General features: G+C 39.8%; 1 long non-coding RNA gene across 1 annotated transcript in view; it reads right to left on the bottom strand.

Moving 5' to 3' along the window:
- Positions 1-1,021: 1,021 nt before the first annotated feature.
- The window catches only part of LOC120234621, a 28,031-nt gene continuing 6,923 nt past the window's right edge, over positions 1,022-22,129 (bottom strand). Inside the window, exons 2-3 of the long non-coding RNA XR_005529143.1 lie at positions 12,136-12,406; positions 1,022-1,236 (exon numbers count right to left, since the gene is read on the bottom strand). This is a non-coding gene — a long non-coding RNA (uncharacterized LOC120234621). The remainder of the gene's footprint in view (positions 1,237-12,135; positions 12,407-22,129) is intronic.

Below are 22,129 nucleotides of genomic sequence, written 5' to 3'. Positions count from 1 at the left end.
TCCTGACCAATTTGGTAAAAGCTCCCAAAGGACCCTTCCATGTATGGTGAGGAGGGAAGCTTCTTTGATTCTCTGCTTTTTTCTTTGTCTTTTGGCCTTTAATAGCTGTTCCACAGTGTCACCCACATTTTGAAGCCGTTGCTTTCTTGGAAATACGGGATCCGGGAAACCTGCTCAGGCTTTCTGCTGTAGCTGTTATTTCCCATATTCTCTCAACACCACAGGAGTATATTCTCCGTCTTTTTTTCCTCATGCCTCTAGGTAAGTTCCTCTCAGTGTTCTAAGAGCCCTAGATGTATAAAGTGTTCGCAACACCTAGAATTGTGTCTAGCCCAGAGTAGATACTTCATGTACATTTGTTGAATTAATGAATGAATACTTCAGACCTTCTTGCTGTGCACTTGGGCCCTGAGGGTCTGCCCCCCAGCATAGAGGTAAGTGTGTCCACTCTACCAACTGTGTGCTAATGCTAGTGTTGCCCTTGCTCCAGAGGAAAGGGGTCTGGGCTGAAGAAAGACTTGTTTGTGTTAGTATTTGGTTTGGGCTGTTTTGACTTTTTTCCTTTACTTTTTATCTCAAGGTTATGCTACATGGTATGTCAATATACTGTGGGTCAGATCACTCTCCCCTGTTTGCGTGTTTGGAAAATAAAGACTGTTGAAATACTCATGTTAAACAGTACAAAGATGGCAAACAAAGAGAATATTTTTTGTTTTAGTTTGGGGTTTTTTTTTTTAGGGTTTATAACACCAACAGGCTAACTCTGACATTGCCAGTGTGACTTATAAACTTGAATTTATTCGTGACTAGAAAAATTGCTGCTCTTTAATGTGACGAAGGGACAGAGGTAGAACCAGGGATTTCTCACTGTGTGTTTTCCCAGCCACACATTTCCTCAGGAATCTACCCACACCAACTTCCTTAAAGCAGCTAATTAGAAAGAAGAGAGTGTAATTCTGTTTCTGACCAGGGCTTCCTCTCAGATCGGCCATATCTTCTGTGTTCCCAGCGTCCGCAGCCAGCAAGGCTCACAGGCTGCCTGCCCCCTCCTGTTCTCCTCCAGGGTCCCCTGACTCCTACTTGGCATCACTGGAAGGCGGGTGTGCAATCTTCTGTGGAGTCAAGGTCTTTGCTGGCTACTCTACAGACCCTACTTTCCCCCTCACCCAGGGGGGTCCAGCCGACTTTGCTCAGAAAAGAATGGCAAAAGTTGTGCCAAACTCCTCTTCAGTCCACCTTTGCCACAAAAAAAAAAAAAAAAAAAAAAGAAGAAGAAGAAAAAAATGTTACCTAGATCCCTTCAAAGGGGTGGGATAATGTCAGTGATGCTGAGGGAGAGAAGTTGATTTGGACATTCTCTACCTCTTTACATATGAACCCTAGAAATAGCACTGCATGCATATTGGGTTTTTTTTTTTTTAAGTGGGTCCCAAAGTTACAGAAGGGGGTCTATGTTTGCCAAGATGAAAGAAAACAGACTTGCAAATGAGATGAAATTAAAATGCTTTACTGGGGCACTGGGTGGCTCTGTTGGTTAAGCATCCGACTTCAGCTCAAGTCATGATCTCACAGTTCGTGGGTTCAAGCCCCACGATGGGCTCTCTGCTGACAGCCAGCTCAGAGCCTGGAGCCTGTTTCAGATTCTGTGTCCCCCTCTTTCTCTGACCCTCCCCTCCTCACACTGTCTCTCTCTCAAAAATAAATAAAACATTTAAAAAAATGCTTTACTGTCCCAGCAGCTTCAGATTTTTAGCTTCATTTGTTGACATGTTGGAGAGGGAGCTCCTGTAGCAGAAAGAGCATGAACTTGGACATCAGAAAGACCTGGGTTTGATACTAAGGATTCCATCTAACATATACAGAAGGAATGAAAAAATTAGAAAATTAACACTCCGCTATCCCCCTTGTGCTTGTGATTGCAGCACACTGGAAAAGGATACTTTTACAGTGGAGAATATGGCAGTCACCACCTTAACCAAGTGATCAAGCTTTGTATCACCAACGGCACCTGAGTGGCTCAGTCAGTTAAGTGTCTGACTTGGGTTCAGGTCATGATCTCACAGTCCATGAGTTCAAGCCCCATGTCAGGCTCTGTGCAGACAGCTCAGAGCCTGGAGCCTGCTTCTGATTCTGTGTCTCCCTTTTTCTCTGCCCCTGCCCTACTAGCACTCTCTCTCTCTCTCTCTCTCTCTCATAAATAAAATAAAAAAATAAAAAACATTAAAAAATGAAAAACTTTGTATCACCAATACCAGGACAGATGGACATCAGTGCCTCCTGATATGATGCAATGGAAGTCCACACCATCACCTGCATAGTGTTTTGGCTTGAATCTAATCACAAAGAAACAATCAGACAAATTCAGGTTATGGAGACATTTTACAAAGCAGTAGCCTGGACTCTTCAAAACTGTCCATGTCATGAAAGGTAATAAAATATTACTGAGACAGTTGGGAAAATTTAAATATCCATTTAATATTGGATAACAGTGTATCAATGCTGAATATTCTTGGGAGTATGAATGGTATGATACTTAGGTAAAAGAATGTCTTATTGGTGACACTAGTTAAGATAGTGTTCTTTATGCTTTTTATCAACTTTTCTATAATTCTGAAAGCCTATAGAAAGGTCTAACTTGTACTCAGACGTATGGCTACACTGGCTCAGTAATTCTGGACAATACTAATGAATGCAGGTCACAGTGTAAGGACTGTAAGGCAAAATCTACTGTCTCCTTTCAGCACCAATATGGAACCCGTCTTCTTAGAATAGGGACAATGGAACAGGTATGTTAGCTTACTGCTCATGCAGAAGTCATGATGAGTATCTTTTATATACTCTTCTGTCTTTCCATCTATTCTAGTTTCTTAACTGGATTAAAAACATTTCTAATGATTATTCATTTCCTTCTGATTTTTACTAGCCATCTGACTTCAACTTTGAGTGAACCTTCTCTTCTCATAATGGCTTGGGGTTTAAGGAGAGCAAAGTTCAATTTTTATCATCCCTAACTGGGAATTGTCAAATTTAAAGCCTTCCAATCTGCAAGATGTTCGGACCCATATGGAGATTTGTGCATCAACTTGTACTTACCTAATTTAGATTTTATCTGCCTTTTGTATGTCTGACCCTCGAATGTGTTTTGAAATCATCTGGAATTTATCAGAATTTTCCCATGTTTTTGCAGAGCAAAACAACTTAAGTGCGTCGCCGGCAAACTTGTGCAGCTAGCTGTCAGTTTGCTCTCCCGAGCCTTGCAGCTGCAAGGAAATGCTCTTATTGGCAGACTTGACCTCGCCAGGCGGCCTCCCACAGGCTACTGTGGAGATGGTCTGTCTCTTGGAAAGGCTGCTTCTATCTTGTTTAATCATGGAGACAGAAGAGCCACAGACAGAGCTGAGATTATGGCAGCGGCTGTGATTGATTGGCGCTTTGGCCACCAAGGAGCAGGGAAGAAACTAAGAAAACAGGAAGAGAGAAACAGTGGGGGTGTCTGGGGAAGAGAGGTGGAGAGAAGACAGAGAGGAAAGAAGGACAACAAGAGAGGAGTCAGAACATAGAAGAAAACATTCCCGGAGCCAAAAACAGCTTCTTGCGTCACTCACAGATCCAAAGCCTGGGTCTGGACAGAGTTGATTCCGGGACAGAGGAGCGATGGAAGCCATGGGCCATTCATGTACATTTTATAAAGGATATTTGTAGGGCGGACAAAAGGGAAATAAATAGAGAGAAAGGGCAAAAGATCAGAATGAGAGAGAAGGCACTCGATGCATCCTGAAATGTTCTCAGATTATGCTTGCTTTTAAGTTGCTTTTAGGGACAGACCCTGAAATCCTATTAGACAGGAAGTATACACTCATTTAGTGCCTTCTCTTGGCATTTATGAAAAAGGAAAGAACTAAATTGCTCTGTGAGAAACTCAACACACGTTTGGATTCAATTATATCCATGCAACAGGAAAAAGAGAAGGAGGAATGGTGAGGGTGGATTTGCTACATTTGTCATTATTTTTCCCATTTTACAGATGACAAAGCTGAGGTTCTGAGATGTTAAATAATAAAGGTGACACACCTAATCAGCATTGAATCCTGGTTTTGAACCTATGAATGCTTGACTCCAAAGCTGGTAATTTTTGTTTTTCAGTACCAGGTTGGTGTACAGATGTATACTACATCTTTTAAAACATATATGCATATGTGAAAATTGAACCATGAAGTCTACCAAAGCAAACAGGGCTGTACTCAAGCCAAGAACATAGTAGGAATGGAGATGATGCTGCATATACACAGAGGAGACAGTTTTGGAACTGCTACTTCTACTCCCAGTTAGAGAGCGAGAAAGAGAAGGAGGGAGGGAGGGAGAGATTCTTCATGATTTCATTATACAATTAGAACAAAGGGGAGAGAACTAAAACCAAAGTGTCATGTCTGTGTACCAAGTAGAAGTCCGACGTTCTGTCTAGAGCATTGCTAGGCCTTGTTTTCCATTTTTTGGTGCTGCACGTGGGGGCTCTTGCCCTCAGTGTGGAGATGATGGTTGTCGCATGCATTGTTCCCAAATGTCTGGTGGAGGCTAAAACGAATGAATAAGATGGGAGGAGCGTAATGCAGTAGAGAGAGACCATGGCTGTGACCTTGAGTAAATCAAAGCCTCTCACAATCTTGATGTCCTTCTCAGGAACATGTGGAGGTTAGACTAGATAATTTCTAAGATTCCTTCCGTATCTAAGATTCTGTGTCTTGAAAGAAATCCCAACGGAGCTAAACTGCCTGCATGGCCAAAAAGCTTGTCTCTAAGGCTTTATCAGTAAAAGTGCTATCTCCTTGAGGGCTGGGAACCACCAACTGGATCCACCTCTGTCTGGTATAAGCGAGGGGAACAAACCAAGCACTGCACATTGTCTATTGGCCAATTGGATTCTTGGCGGGGAGATTTCACCTAGAGTCCCTCTATGGAGGCTTCGCTTTGCCCTCATGGCACACCAATAGATAGCCATGGGGCTGGCATCCACCAGCTGGATAATTAATAGCCTTTGAGTAACAAATTGGTGATCTCAGCCCAGCTCTGGCGATTGTGTCATAAAATAATTAAAACTGGTTAACCAACACAGCAGAGGCCAAGAAGGGGAAGGATTGAAGGAGCATAAAGCCAAATCATTCTTCTTTTCCAGCTCCTTGAAAAGGGATGAAAAGGTAGGAAAGAATGGTTAATATTTGAAGCCATGGAGTGCCTGGCTTAGATAAACGGATGGATGAGAATTCATTGAGGATCTGGACAGGTAGAGAACTCAAAGACAAATCCCCACCCACTAGCTGAGAGTGGCTAGGTAGGGTGAACCTCTCTAAACCATGATTGGCCAGGAAACAAAGTCCTTACTCTCTTCTCCAAGCAGCAGTTAAAATATCAGGAACCTCAGTTTTCTGTATGCTCATAATATAAGAAAGTACAGTGAGCTAAGGATGGTACAGACAATTGATTCTTCCCTCAATTCATCCAGGTCTCTGCTCAAAAAGTGCCTCATCACAGACCTTTCTCATCAATCTCTTTCCCCATCCCTCTACTGAGCTTACTTTTTACCACCTGACTTTATTCTTCATAGCTCTTGCCTTATTTGTGAACCGTGTATCTTCTCAACTAAAATGAACCAAGAATATGAGCCAAGATCAATACCTGGCCCATAGTAGATGCTTAGGAAGTACTGATGGATAAATTGAATGAATGAATGAATGAATGAATGAAACTGCTTTTTATCTAGACCATTTTGCTGAGAAAGCTTGCTCCTCAGGGCTTCACTTAGAAACATTTAATTTCCTGGTACCTTAAATCTCTCCGTCCCCTCTCCACGAAAATCCACGCAGAAAGACAAAGAAAATCTTCTAGGTCGACTTGCTCAGCTGTGAGACTACACTGCAAGTACATGTGCAATGTATGTGAATATATTGGAGAGGTGTGCCCATTCTGGGATTATTTTAGCCTTGCTCTACCAGCATGTGACAAAGTGCCACATGACTCTGTGTTAAACAGAGGAAGACACAAGGTCACAGACTAACCGCGTGAGTCTAGCAAGAACTTCCGCCTCTGGGAGAAAGCTCTAATGTGCTTTTAAATACATGGTGAAGGCAATTTTGAAAGCGGCTCATGTTCGCAGTGATCTATCTACTTGAATGATCTTTATGCATCCCTGTATATTCAAAGGTTTTATTGGCTTCTTTATATGACTACTTTTCATAGATAACAAGTGTCTTCTACACTGTAGAAAAATGAAATAGCAAAGATATAAAAATTTGTATTCACGAGAATTTGATGATACAAATTTATGCTTGTAGTATATTTCCATTCAGATGATATCGTGATGTCTTTTGAGATAGGATCACTGATAAACTATGTGCATCCTTTTGACATAAGAAGTTGGGTAGCAGAGTATAAACATATAAACACCAACTTTTACCAGATGAGGCTATCACTTGGGTATACAAAGGCTCACATTTTCTTTTCTCTTTTCAACAACGCAGATACCCTGCCCTGGTTTTTATTTATTTATATATTTATTTTCAAGAGGAGAAAAGGGCATGTCTAGATGCTTCCCCATCTCATTGTCCCAGTATATAAGCCTTTCTATTTCTTCCTCATGATCCACACAAAGCTAACTGACATAAAAGATAAAAGCTAGGCCGAAGCAAGCCTCCTTTACCCAATGGACAAGTTCACTGAAAGGCATGTGGGGCAGTAAGAATGAAAAGTACATGGTGATGACCCAACTAGAGAATTGCAGAATGGAACGGGACCTGAGAGATAAGCCAGCCCATGCCTGTCATTTCCCAGGTTAATTCCACCGTCAAAATACCAATACAGAAAGCTGTCTAAACTGCAAACTTAGTGTAACATTTAAGAAGCCAGTTGTGACCACTGATCTTTCTGCTATATCTACATTTAGCACTAGGTGTTGCTCTACTGCTATTTATAGACCAGATTTCTTTGATATGCAACAGGAGCTGAGCCTCCCAATTTTGAGATCCCTTCTGCAAATGCTGAGTTTTTAAGATGCTACCCTGCTAGTAATTGATAATGCTTCATTGAACCAGCTTCATTCAGTACGGCATATTGAATCCACTGAAACAGTCATTCTGCAGAGGAGCGATCAATACATGCTAGGGAACGGCTACTCCAAAGTCAAATTTTTCAAATTGTCCTAATTCAAATATTTACTTAAACTCTGTTTTTATATTATGTGCAATACAAGGGGAATGACATTGTTGCTGTGTGTTTCCTGGAACTGACTGTCTGCTACAAGGCCACAGATAAAGTTTGTTTATAGAAAAACAAAATATATAAAAAAAGTTTAGCACTGTTCTATTTGGAGCTTAATACTCCCACACATACCAAGGGGGAGAAAGGACAACTCTCTAGAACCTTTCTTTCCCTAGGGCAGCCGAGGACAGAAATGCTTTAACTCCCTCTAGTGACTGATGCATCATTACTTAGATTAGTCAGTTCTTCAGGCTGAATGATAATACCCCAAGGAGAAACAGGTCCTGCTTTAAGAGTTTCGTACTGTAGGGGCGCCTGGGTGGCTCAGTCGGTTGAGTGACCAACTTCAGCTCAGGTCATGATCTCACGGTCCATGGGATCGGGCCCCACGTCAGGCTCTGTGCTGACAGCTCAGAGCCTGGAGCCTGCTTCAGATTCTGTGCCTCCCTCTCTCTTGACCCTCTCCTGCTCACGTTGCCCCTCTCTCTCTCTCTCAGAAATAAATAAAAATATTTAAAAAAAAAAAAAGAGTTTCATAGTGTAGGAAGAGGGCAAATTTTCAATTCACCTTTAAGTTTTTAAAGGGAATACAATTCAGCTAGGAAATATGAATCTTTGACATCATTACTCAGTTGTTTAAACTTGGATAAATTTGATACAAGCTCCACATAAACGTTCAAGTTCTACAAGTCACATGTTATAATCATCTAATACTGAGATTAAAATTGTCTGGATATACGCAACATGTTGCTAACCATGGTTTTTTTGTTTTTCGTTTTTTTTTCATTTTGGTTATCTACCAATAACTATTTGTGATACCAATAATCAGGCAATGATACTAATAACAGTCCTAGATTTTTAGCTGAAAGGAAAGTGGAAGAAGGAAGCCAGAGTGGAAGCATCCTAATCCCATTACCAAGCTTAGCACAGTGGGAGAGAAGTAGTTAACACAAAGTTAGCTGCTAGGATCCATAACATAAACTCTTGGGTCTAGTCCTAAAGAGAGAGTTCCTTCCAATTTTTATAGTTCAGGCCTCAGGCTCAAAAAACTAAGGGCTTGGCTGAAGTTTGACTTTCTTATAAAATGTTCTTTTCAAGCTTTCTCCCCAGCACAAATCAGCCTTTTTTTTCCCCCGAAGATTCTATTTCCTTTACATCCTTTGAGGATAAAACTATGCTTTGTGGTTTTTAGACCATATTCACTTAGGATATTTAAAAACAGAGTGAATTCTACTGTTTCTTCCAATTCTCTCTTCACAGAGGCTCTCCTTTCCTCTCTCCTTATAGCATCAATGATCACATGGGGTAGTATCCACTATTATTTTTGCACTTCATTTGTTACGCTCCATATGAAAGATGGGCAGCTTTTCAAAAGAGATAGGTCAAACTCCCGATCCACATTCTTGTAAACTTGGGGTAAGAGGTGTTTATGTGTTAGGAAAATTGTCTATTTCCTATAAAAGGGAGGGACAGAAGAATTTTTGAAAGCGTCCATTTTGGAAACCATGTTTAGTGAGTGGCAGGAAGGAGAGGCACAGTGTAGTAGACTCTGAGGAAATTTCTGCCACTTTTAGTCAGACCCACTTCTGTGTGTACCATTTATAGGTAAGTCAACTGGCGTGTATGTAGGAGATAAGAAACAGTAAGAACTATGGAAATAGACTTATCATTTACACACACAGACATGCATACACAAATCACAGAATGCTTACCCTTTGTGTTTTTTTTTTTAAGTTTTAAAAATTTTATTTATTTGGGGGGGGTGCAGAGAGAGAGGGATAGAGAGAATCCCAAGCAGGCTCCATGCTGTCAGCCAAAGCCCAATGTGGGATTTGAACTCATGAACTGTGGAATTAAGACCTGCGGTGAAATCAAGATTTGGATGCTTAACCAACGGAGCCGCCCAGGCACCTCTTTTTTTCTTAATGCTAAACTCACCAAAGTATTTTTTAAATGCCATTGTATGAGCTCTTCTAATGGCATCTACTAATCTCTTCCATCTTTTTTTAAAAAAATTTTTGTTAATGTTTACTTATTTTTGAGAGAGAGACAGAGAGAGAGAGACAGACAGACAGACAGAGCACAAGCTGGGAAGGAACAGAGAGAGGGAGACACAATCTGAAGTAGGCTCAGAGCCCGATGCGGGGCTGGAACCCATGAGCCAGGAGATCATGACCTGAGACGAAGTCAGATGCTTAACAGACTGAGCCACCCAGATGCCCTTCCCATCCTTTTTATTGTCTAGGCAGGTTACATTTGCATAAGTCCAAAAAGGTGAATATGGCTCCTGCTTTTGCTTAGAAAATTGTTTCCAGCCTAGCTTAACAATCTTTATTTTAAGTTCATTCCAAGAGTGAGACAAAAATCTCTCCTCCAAAAGGAAAATAAAAGCCAAATTCCTATGCTTTTGCCTCATTTCATGTTTTATTATTCTATGTCTCCTAATAATACATTCTGTAAATATTGAAATGGGCACATGTTCTGTGGACGGGGAAGTGAGGCTATGCAGTTAATGCAAGTCGCCATCTCCAGACGACGTCCATTTTAGGCCATGTGCAATTTATATATCTTTCCTCCTTTCTTGATATACAAAAATTTTAAAAAACCGTGAAAAAGATTATAGAACCCAACTATATGTATTTTGAGGTCAGTGAGGTTAATGCTCCCAGCAAGGACAGACCTGGTCTGAACTGAAGCCTGGAGATGTGCTTGCTGAGGTCCACAAATGAGAAAATGTAGTGCTGAGGGCAGACCATATTATTGCAAGGTGCTAGACTAAAAAGCTTATGAAAGTCTAGAAGCATTATTGAAGTCTAGAAATGTTTGTGTACAACCAGCAAGCCCACATACACTGTGAAGAAGTCATTGTATGTGTTTTTAATAACAGCAATAAAAAGTTTCTCCAAATCTGCTTAGCTTTTCCTTGTTAAGTCTGAGTTAAAGACAGTCATTATGAGAAAGATGTTTCAAAGAGCACTTATACTTTGGTCAAATGAAAGAAGTATTTGCAACATAGGTTTAATTATGTTTTGAAAAGTATGATAATTTTAGTTTCTGGCAAAATTTGTATTTATTCCTTAGAGGAGATTTGCAACTTTTTGGGATGTACTTTAAAAAAGTTTTTTTTTTTTTAACATTTATTTATTTTTGAGAGACAGAGAAAGAGCATGAGCAGGGGAGGGGCAGAGAGAGAGGGAGATACAGAATCCAAAGCAGGCTCTGTCAGCACAGATCCTGATGTGGGGCTCAAACTCACGGACCATGAGATCATGACCTGAGCTGAAGTTGGACACGTAACTGACTGAGGCACCCAGGCGCCCTTTGGGTGCACTTTTAAGGGAGCAAAAGTCTTCCTGTTGAAGAGTCACGTTAGAGTCTTCAAAATTTGGAATGAGCATTCCATAGGTTCCGCCTATCCTAAAGGTGGTGTTTGTAAACAGAGGACCTACCTCTATAGCACAAGTGAGTTACCTTTTATTGGCACTTTCTCACCATGAATGATAAGGGAATATGCTCTTTGAGGTACATCAGTTTTCCCTTCAGATTTTTTTCTGAAATATTTCAAAACACTCTGATTCCCTAGGCCATACCATCTTCCTCTGACTTGACTCCCTCCTGAAGAATTCAGCAGGAGAACCGTCTCCTGTCTTCCTTGAGGAGTCTGCTATACCTGCCACACAGGCTCCCCCACTCATTTCCTCCAGCTGCCTCTAGGCAGCCCTGGGCCCTGGGCCTTCACTCAGCAGCTGATGTGATGCTCCCGCTGCTGCCTGTCCTTGGCAGATAGTCGGAGCATGGTCTAGCACATTATCTTTGGACGAGGACTCTGGCCTTGACTCTCCTTGCTTGGGAGTTTTCTTCCTCAGGGGCTCCTCAGTGGCACACAAATACAGCTGGCCCTGGAACCTCCCTGGGCTCGTCTCAATTTGCAACAGTTTAGGCTGGTCTGGGAGCCCTCTGTTAGATAAAGATTGGGCTCTTCTTCCCAGTCATCAACTGCTTTGTGTTTAGTACTGTTTGACTCTATTGAAAGATAGGAAGGAGGGAGAGTGGGAAGAAAGGAAGAAGAAAAGAAGGAAAAGAAGAAAGAAAGAAAAGAAGAAAGAAAGATAGACAAAAAGGAAGACAAAAGGAAAGAACGATAAAAAGAAAGACAAAAAGAAAGAAAAAGAAAAGACAGAAAAAAGAACAGAAAGAAAGAAATTTTAAAAGGATAAAAGAGAAGGACTAGAAATGAAAATCCTAAGAGGTATATGTTTCCTTCCTGTAAAAAGTTTGTTCCCTACTTGGTTATAAGTATTCATTGCTAAATCCACTGCAGATTTTATAATAAGATGACTAAATCAGAGCGCATATCTAGATGCCACCTTAAAGACTTTTGGCAACTGTCAATCAATACCAGTCAAGCTAGCCAGGAAGCTCCTCTTCCGGGAGATGTCATTGTAAAGAACACGTTCTCTGCCTAGGGCCAAATCCAGGTTCATGGTCTTAGCAAATGAGAGTAGAAAACATCTATCCATCAATCTCAAATTCAACTGTGACCTGGACTTTAGAAACCAGCTTAGCTTTAACAATTTTTGACAGTCCTTGTGCAATATTTTGCACAAATACACTCAATGGGGAGGAAGTTACAAGTTAGGGAAATTGCAGAAAGGTATCTGTTCTTTAGCTGATCTTAGTATTGGGTCCAAACAAGTGCGTGGACTTCAAGAATACCAGCAGCCATAGTACTGGTCCACTGGCACTCCCAAATTCTCCCAAATTCTCTGGGATGAAGAACATCTCTCCTTCCCCCACACCCCCGCTCAATGCAATTGGGCCTGTAGGGCACAGATATACAAGTAATGGAGGTTGCCACCTAATCAGAGAAGGAGGAATAGGCCTCACCTTGTTCCAGGGGTGGCATTTTCATTAATGATACTTGACATCATGGTAGCTTTGAGCCAGATTTTCTCGCAGATCTTCCTGAGCCTGCAGGCAGCTCAAGTTCTCGGTCTTGTACCTTCTCTCTCTCCGGTCGCCTCCCATCCCAGAGGTGGAGAGAGGACTTGTTGAACTGGACACGTAGCACTGCTTGGTATCTCAGTGATTTAACCCACACTCCTATTCCTCTGAAATTATTGTGAATCTTGATTCTGATATTTTTCCCTGTTTCCATCTGCAAATTTAATAGACACAAATTTATTATTTCCACGTAAGCTATTAGATGAAGCTCTGTGCAGTCTTGTGGCAATTCATGAAAGGCACTGCTCCAGGTTGAGAATCACACATTATAATAAACACTTTTTAGAGATTATTCAATCAATTTTGGTTCCATATAATAAAATAATCAGAAATACCATGTATATGCATTCTCCTGATTTATCCACTGAGTAGCTCTATCCAAATATTATATCAGGTTTATTTATGATAACTAATTCCTGGGGAACTCTTGCTGACTCATTGTGACTCCTTCATCTGAGAAAAACACTAATATCCATGAGTAGTTTTCTGTTTATAAAAGTAATAAGTGGCTCTTTCCAAACAGGTTTTTAAAATAAATGCATTAAAGAGAAAACAAAAGCCACTTAAAATCTCACTACTTAGCACTGCAAACAGTTTGGTTAATTTCTTTTCAGCTTGCTGTCTCCCTGTCTCCACTCTATCTCTTGTTCTCTCCCCTGCACGCATCTTTCAGTCCCCTCCACCATTCACCCTGTTATCTTCTCTTCCCCCCAGCTCAAAGAATTGGACAATAGTCACCTGGTACTTTGAAGGGGAAATGGGTACAACAAAACCAGAAAAAAAGGGTAAGAGAATTTTTACCCTTAATGTGAAAAGCTGCAAGACTAGCTGTAAAATAGAAATGTCTGCCTGCCTACTTGCAGATTGGATTTTTTTTTTTTTTTTTTTGAGAGAGAGAGAAAGCATGCATGTGGCTGGGGAGGGGCAGAGAGAGAGGGAGAGAGAATCTTGAGAAGGCTCCATGCCCAGCATGGGGCCCAACACGAGGCTGGACCTCAGGACAGTGCGATCATGACCTGAGCCAAAATCAAGAGTCAGACACTTAACTGAGCTACCCAGGCATCCCTAAGAGTATTAGTGAACAGGTCAGAGGAAGTCAAGGAAGGCTGAGGTGTAGACTTGGAGATATTACAGTCACCAAAACCCTAGATCAAGAGAACACAGCCTCAGCCTATCATCTGCACTAGGGAGCCACGTGGGTGTCAAGTCAGTGCCCAGGTGGTCTTGTTGATGTCCAGTGGAATCTTCCAGTCAATAGTGACCAGCCAACTGTCTTGACACTGTGCTCTCTTCAATGGCTTCAATAAGATCGGGGGAGCAGATAACTTTCATTAGCATAAGGCCCTGTCTGTATTAAATGACACCCAAGTAAAACCATTGTCCTCTGCCCTCCAACATATATGTCTAATCTGACATATGAACCAGAAGCCCAGTGTAAGAAGACTGTTACAACATCTCCCACTCTGAAGATAGTCTTTCTTCTTTCATCCATCAGAAGAAACTTCCGGGGCACCTGGGTGGCTCAGTTGGTTGAGCGTCCAACTTCGGCTCAGGTCATGATCTCATGGTTTGTGGGTTCAAGCCCCGCATTAGGTTCTGTGCTGAGAGCCAGCTCAGAGCCCGGAGCCTGTTTCAGATTCTGTGTCTCGCTCTCTCTGACCCTCCCCTGCTCACGTTGTTTCTCTCTCTCTCTCTCTCTCTCTCTCTCAGAAATAAATAAAAAAACATTTAAAAAAAAAAAAGAAGAAACTTCCATGCCATTCTCTCCCTGCTTTTTCCTCATTCTTCTTCCCTAGCATTTCTATCCATCAGCTGGTAAAGGTCAGTCTCTTTATCTGCACGTAAGTCATGTCTACCTCTCTGGGTAGTGTTAGGCTGTCCCTCTCTACCCTTGCACAGTACCTATTTCTGGTCTCCATTGTAACACTAATCTCTACAGCAGCACAGTAACTTTATTTTTAAGTTTATTTATTTATTTTGAGAGAGACAGCAAGTGTAAACAGGGGAGGGGCAGAGAGACAGAGAGGGAGGAAGAGAGAGAGAATTCCAAGTAGGCTCTGCACTGTCAGCATGGAGCCTGACACAGGGCTGGATCTCAAGAACTGTGAGATCATGACCTGAGCTGAAACCAAGAGTCAGATGCTTAACTTACTGAGGCATCAGGCGCCCCAGCACTGTAACTTTTCATGATCTAATCTGGGCCTCCCACTAGAATGTGAGCTCTAGGTTAGGGATTCTATTATCTTATTGTCTTCCCCAACTACGCTAAGTGTTTAGCATAGGTTCGGTGTTCAATAAATTATGACTGAATAATTCGTTCATTTTATCTAGAGTCACATTTTTTCCTTGTTGAACACTTGGACACCAGTTTTCCTCTTCCAGTCTCCTGGTGATCTCCATATTCTTCCTGACTCTTCATTATCAAGCACAGGGTGTGCAATTGTAACTACAAGGTTTTTAGTGGCCTGGAATGTCAAACACCTAGGTTTAGAAAGTGGAACTTAGAAGAGCTAAGAGTTCTCTAGGAAGAGAAATGTTCTTTAGGAAATAGTCTTAAATTTTTTTTTAATGTTTATTTATTTTTGAGAGAGAGAGAGAGAGAGAGACAGAGTGCAAGTCAGGGAGGGGCAGAAAGAGAGGGAGACAGAATCTGAAGCAGGCTCCAGGCTCTGAGCTGTCAGTACAGATACCAATGTGGGCTCAAACCCATGAACCATGAGATCATGACCTGAGCCAAAGTTGGATGCTTAACCGAATGATCCGCCCAGGTGTCCCTGAAATAGTCTTTTAAATTTGAACTACGTATTTATCATGAGTCTTTTTATTCAGGGCTTGATTCTTTCTTTTTTATTAATTTTTAAAAAATATTTATTTTTGAGAGAGAGTGTCAGAGCATGAGTAGGGGAGGGGCAGAGGGAGAGGGAGACACAGAATCTGAAGCAGTCTCCAGGCTCTGAGCTGTCAGCACAGAGCCCAACACTGGGCTCAAACTCACAGACTGTGAGATCATGACTGAACCAAAGTTGAATGCTTAACTGACTTGGCCACCCAGGTGCCCCAGAGCTTGATACTTCCTAATAAAATTATTACTCTTTTGAATTTTGGGTTCTTCTTTCCATCTATTCCATCTAAACTTTGGAAGGCCAAGAAACGTCAAGAACATTCCTTGAAAAGTCTTTTGCTATGTAATCATGTCAAAATTTCTTTAGATGTTTTTTGAAATCTGCTTGTCTAATGTTTAGAGTTTGTGTGTGAGCATATTCAGGGTTCCCAATTTTGGGCTTGTTGTAAATGCTAAGAAAAAAAATAGACACTTTCTGATCTTAAATAGACAACCCAACTTTACAACTTAGGGAAGTAGAAAAAGAAGAACAAACTAAACCCAAAGTTAGCAGGAGGAAGGAAATACTTTAAGAGCAGAGATAAGTGAAATAAAGACTAAAAAAACAATGGAGAAAATCAACGAAAACAAGATTGGCTCTTTGAAAAGATTAACAAAATTGAGAACCTTTAGCTAGATGGACTAAGAAAAAAAAAGAGAAAATCCAAATTACTAAAATCAGAGATGAAAGTGGGAACATTACAATTGATTCTGCAGAAATAGAATTATAAGAGAGTACTATGAACAATGTACCTCAAACAATTGGATAACCTAGATGAAATGAACAAATTACTAGAATCACAAAACCTATCAAAATGCAAAATGTGATATAATATAATACATATCAGATATGATGGAATACTATTCAGTCTTAAAAAGGAAGGAAATTCTGCAATATGCTACAATGTGCATGAAACTTTAGGACATTACCCATGTGAGGTAAGCCAGACCCAAGACAGTGCTCTACCAATTTGGGGCTTTGTTCTTCTTTTTCTAATTAATTTGGATATAAGGCTGGATTGTTTATTTGAGATTTTTCTTGTTTCTTGAAGTAGGGCAGGATCCCTATAAACTTCCCTCTTAGAACTGCTTTTGTTGTGTCCAAAACATCTTGGAATGCTGTGTTTCTATTTTCATTTGTCTCAAGGTATTTTTAAAATTTTTTCTTTGATTTCTTCATTGGCCCCATTGGTTATTTAGTAGCATGTTGTTTAGTCTCGATGTGTTTGTTTTTCTCTAGTTTCGTTTTTTTCTTTTTATTGATTTTTAGTTTCATACCATTGTGGTAAAAAAAAAAATGCTTGGTATGATTTCAATCTTCTTACATTTTTTGAGACTCTTTTGTAGCCTAACATGTTTTGGAGAACATTCCAGTTGCGCTTGAAAAGGATGTATGTTCTGCTGTTTTTGGATGGAATGTTCTTTATAGACCTGTTAAGTTCATCTGGTCTAATGTATTGTTCAAAGTCACTGTTTCCTTATTTAATTTTCCATCTGGATGATCTATCCATTGATATAAGTGGGTTGTTAAAGTCCCTACTACTATTGTATTACTGTTAGTTTTTCCTTTTATGCCTGTTAATGATTGCTTTATGGATTTAGGTTTTCCTAATGTTGAGTGCATAGATATTGTTATATCTTCCTGCTGTATTGATCCCTTTATCATTATGCAAGGCCCTTCTTTGTCTCTTGGTAGTGTGTGTTATCTTATTTATTAAAACATTTTAAGTTTATTTATTTATTTTGAGAGAGAGAAAGAGAGAGAGAGAGGGAGAGGCAGAGAGAAAGAGAGAGAGAGAGAAGGAGAGAGAGAATCCCAAGCAGGCTCCTCACTGTCACTATGAGCCTAACACAGGGTTCGAATCTATAAACAGCAAGATCATGACCTGAGCCAAAATCAAGAGTCATGGATTAATCAACTGAGCCATCCAGGCACAACTGCTAGTTTGTTTTGAAGTTTATTTTGTCTGGTATAAGTATTGCTACCCCCACTTTTTACTAGTTTGCTTCTATTGTGTGAAATCTTATTCCATCCTTTCACTTTCAGTCTGTATGTGTCTTTAGGTCTGAAGAGAGTCTCTTGCAGGCAGCATACAGATGGGTCTTGTTTTTTTTATCCATTCAGTCACCTTATATCTTTGATATAGAACATATAATAGGAGAATTTAGTCCATTTAAAGTAATTATTATTATTATTAAAAAATTTTTTAAGGCTTTAAAAAAACAGCATGAGCAGGGGAGGGTCAGAGAGAGAGGGAGACACAGAATCTGAAGCAGGCTTCAGGCTCTGAGCTAGCTGTCAGCACAGAGCCCGACGCGGGGCTTGAACCCCTGAACTGTGAGATCATGACCTGAGCTGAAGTCGGACGCTTAACCAACTGAGCCACCCAGGCACCCCACATTTAAAGTAATTATTGATAAGCATGTACTTATTACTGTTTTGTTAATTGTTCCTGGTTATTTTTGTAGTTTTTCCCTGTTTCCTCCTCTATTGCTCTCTTCTTTTGTGATTTGATGACTTTCTTTAATGATATTCTCTGATTCCTTTCTCTTTATTTTTTGTTTATCTATTATAGGTTTTAGTTTGTGGTTACCATAGGGTTCATATATAACACGCTATAGACAGCAGTCTATTTTAGGTTTTAAGTCACTTTAGTTCAAAGCAGTTTTTAAAGCACTATGTTTTTACTCCCCCCACCACATTTTATGAATTTGATGTCATATTTTACATCTTTTTTATTTGGTAGGATACAACTAATTTTATAGAGATATAGCTGATTTGACCACTTTTGTCTTTTAACTTTCATCTACGCTTTATAAGTGATGAACCTTTACTACGTGTTTGTTTTTACCAATGAAATTTTTTCTTTCATAATTTTCTTATTTTTTATGGCTTTTTCTTTTCCACATAAAAAAGTCTCCTTAACATTTCATGTAAGGCGGGTTTAGTGGTGATAAATTCCTCTAACTTTTGTTTGTCTGGGAAACTCTTTATCTCTCTTTCAATTTTTTTTTAAATAGTTTATTGTCAAGTTGGTTTCCATATAACACCCAGTGCTCATCCCCACAAGTGCCCTCCTCCATGCCCATCTCCCCCCTTCCCCTCCCCTCCATACCCATCAGTCCTCAGTTTATTCTCAACATTCAAGAGTCTCTCATGATTTGCCTCCCTCCCTCTCGCCCCATATTTCCCCCCCCTTCTTCTCCCCCATGGTCCTCTGTTAAGTTCCTCCTAATCCTCCTATACGTGCAAGCATATGGTATCTGTCCTTCTCTGCCTCACTTATTTCACTCAGAATAACACCCTCAAGGTCCATCCATGTTGCTACACATGGCCAGATTTCATTCCTTCTCATTGCCATGTAGTATTCCATCGTATAGATGAACCACATCTTCTTGATCCATGTGTCCATTGATGGACACTTAGGCTCTTTCCATGTTTTGGCTATTGTTGAGAGTGCTGCGATGAACATTGGGGTACATGTGCTCCTATGCATCAGTACTCCTGTATCCCTTGGGTAAATTCCTAGCAGTGCTATTGCTGGGTCATAGGGGAGTTCTATTGTTAATTTTTTGAGGAACTTCCACACTGTTTTCCAGAGGGGCTGCACCAGTTTACATTCCCACCAACAGTGTAGGAGGGTGCCCATTTCTCCACATCCTCGCCGGCATCTAGAGTCCTCTGATTTGTTCATTTTAGCCACTCTGACTGGCGTGAGATGGTATCTCAGTGTGGTTTTGATTTGTATTTCCCTGATGACGATTATATTCTCACACCATACACAAAAATAAACTCAAAATGGATCAAGGACCTGAACGTGAGACAGGAAACCATCAAAACCCTAGAGGAGAAAGCAGGAAACAACCTCCTTGACCTCAACCGCAGCAATTTCGTACTTGACACATCCCCAAAAGCAAGGGAATCAAGAGCAAAAATGAACTATTGGGACCTCATCAAGATAAAAAGCTTCTGTATGGCAAAGGAAACAATCTGTAAAACTAATAGGCAACTGACAGAATGGGAAAAGATATTTGCAAATGACATATTAGATAAAGGGCTAGTATCCAAAATCTGTAAGGAACTCACCAAACTCCACACCTGAAAAACAAACAATCCAGTGAAGAAATGAGCAGAAGATATGAACAGACACTTCTCCAAAGAGGACATCCAGATGGCCAACAGACACATGAAACGATGCTCAGCGTCCCTCATCATCAGGGAAATACAAATCTCTTTCAATTTTGAATAATAACAGTGCCAGGTAGAGTATTCTTGGTTGTGTTTTCCTTTCAGTCCTTTGAATATGTCATAGGGCTCCTTCTAGCCTGCAAAGTTTCTGCTGAAAAATCAGCTGACAGCCTACTGGGTGTTTCCTTGTATATAACTAGTTGCTTTATTTTCTTTACTTCTTTTGAACAGATTTTAAGTTATTCATTGTTGTCTTCAACATTTATATGCAAAATTTTGGTGATACATATGTAATTTGTGTAAAATTTAAAATTTACATTGCTAGCCATATGCTGTATTTGGTGTACAGCTAGCTGAATTATATAAAAACAAAACTCAAAGAAAAAAAAGAACTTTGTATATTCTTCATTTTTAACTCTTGAGTCTAAGTTGCATTTTAACATTTATTGCAAAGGGCAATCTCTGTTAAGTGCTAGCCTAAAGCCTTCTTAAAGTTTTGTAAACAAAATTATGAGAAAAGATTCCTTGGTTTGTATATATTCTATTTTAACCAATCTATTTTCATAAGGTTGAAGCTTATAGAAATTATTTTATAGTGATTAACTGAAATAATAGGCTGAATGTAAGATATACTCTGACTACCAGTTATTTATTACCTATAAATCAAATTTCCTAGAGCAAACATTAAACTATACAACCCAAACAAAATAACTGGACTTAAAATTTTCTGAAGAGAAGAAAGTATGTATGTATGTATTTATGTATTTATAAATAAGAAAATTTTATTTTAAAAATTGTTTTAAATGTTTTATTATTTATTTTTGAGACAGAGAGACAGAGTGCCAATGGGGGAGGGACAGAGAGAGATAGAGACACAGAATCCAAAACAGGCTCCAGGCTCTGAGCTGTCAGCACAGAGTCCCATGCAGGGCTCAAACTCATGAGCCAAGGAGATCATGACCTGAGCCAAAGTCAGACACATTGGTTAACAACTGAGCCACCCAGGTGCCCAAGAAGAGAATTGCTTGAATAAAATATTTTGGTAAATGCAAGCATCCTCCCACAAGTTTCTATTGAAGTACAAATAATGTGAGGAAAACAATATGGCATCCAAACATCAGCAAATAATTGTAGAAGATGCATAAATCAAATTGTGGGCAAAGGTAAGAAACAAGTGTTAGAACAAATTCCACAGTGTTCAAGGCTTGCTATACAGTTGGAGGAAAGATGAATGTTTCTGTAATGTCTGGGCTTCTGTTGGATTCTGCTTTAATTAAATGCTAACAGTAATGTTTGAGTTTTATTAAGCACTGGTAATCAGCAGAAGTCATACTGCCTGCTTCACTGGAATATTTTGGAAATGGGGGTGGGTGCATTTTTGATCAGCAGTGATTGGGTACCATTTACTGGCATGTAGTGGGTGCAGGCCAGCGATGCTAGCAGTCTGTTGTGTGTGGAATGGTTTTGTACAATGAAGAGTTGTCCTTTGTCTCACATAGGTCTTACTGGACATTTGCATAGGTAAAAAACCTGGTAATTATCTGGGCCTAGAAACTAAACTCTGTTTTATGTATACATTCAAAATATTGCTTCCCCTTTTTGCATTTTTTAGAGAATGTAACCAGTGTACAAATTGAGGAAGAATTTTTGGAGAATGTAACCAGTGTACAAACTGAGGAAAAACTGTTTGGAACTTTGCTAAGAGTTGTTTACCAACAACTTTTGTTCACCAAACAGTCATGAGCTGATTGAACTCATTTGGCAGCAAAACCTGACCTGAATTGATTTGAGGCTATTTGGAAAATTATGTCACCCATGGCAACACTTTTATCAGTTGTAAGAGTCACATTCAAATGTCAATATAAAGAAACTGTGTTGACCCTTCCCATTCAAACTGTCCAGCTTTAAGGGGACCAGTAGCACTATAACCACTCATGAACTTACTAGAATTGCCCCGTCCTAGACCTGTGAAATCAGAATCCATATTTTAACAAGAGCCCAGGTGATGTGTATGCACATCAAAATTTGAGGAGCAATTATATAGCAACAATTATATGGAAATTTGTCTTAAATAAAAACATATAGGCAATACCAGCACTGGACCCTTATATCTATGTCTTCTAGTGTGGTTTGTCTGAGAATTTTACATATTGAGAGATCGCCTATTTTATTATAATTTACTTTCTCTTGCTTCTCCTTTATTGTCAATACATTATACATAGTTTTCCGAACTATGGATTCCACTTCAAGATAATAAAGGGGATATTGCCATAATAAAAAGGGTGTGTTGCTGTGATAGGGCTGAGGGCTACTGAATAATGGGAAGATGTACTGATGAAGAAAAATACATTCCCAACATATATGAATTCCTTACCCAAAAAAATGTTTTATGGAAAGACAGTGTCAATATAACCACTGGTGGAAGAGATGCTTTGTCTATTTGGATTCTGGGATAAAGATACAGAGATAGCTTCAAAAATAAATGTATTTACTGCATCATTCAGAAGCAAGAAGCTCTTGCTGTAAAGAAACTGAAGCCAGAAGTGTACACATTGCTACAAGATGTTGCTGATAGAGATAATAGTATAAAATCCAGATCTTTAAACTATTATAAGCGATTCACTGTTCTTGGTAGAGATGATGAGTGATGTTGAAAACATTTTGCATCATGGACAAGGTCTCCAATTTTATCATACATGAGTGTCTTTCAGAATTGTCCATTTTAAAGGAACTACATGTTCTTAGTTTTAAAAACACTTGTGTTCCACATTCTGTCTTTTCTGTGGTAACAAGTGCCTAGCAATTCT

The sequence above is a fragment of the Hyaena hyaena genome, unplaced genomic scaffold (genome assembly GCF_003009895.1).
Source record: "Hyaena hyaena isolate Hyena2069 unplaced genomic scaffold, ASM300989v1 scaffold_112, whole genome shotgun sequence".
NCBI classification, from domain to species: Eukaryota; Metazoa; Chordata; class Mammalia; order Carnivora; family Hyaenidae; genus Hyaena; species Hyaena hyaena.
This window is presented reverse-complemented; position numbering and strand designations above follow the sequence as displayed.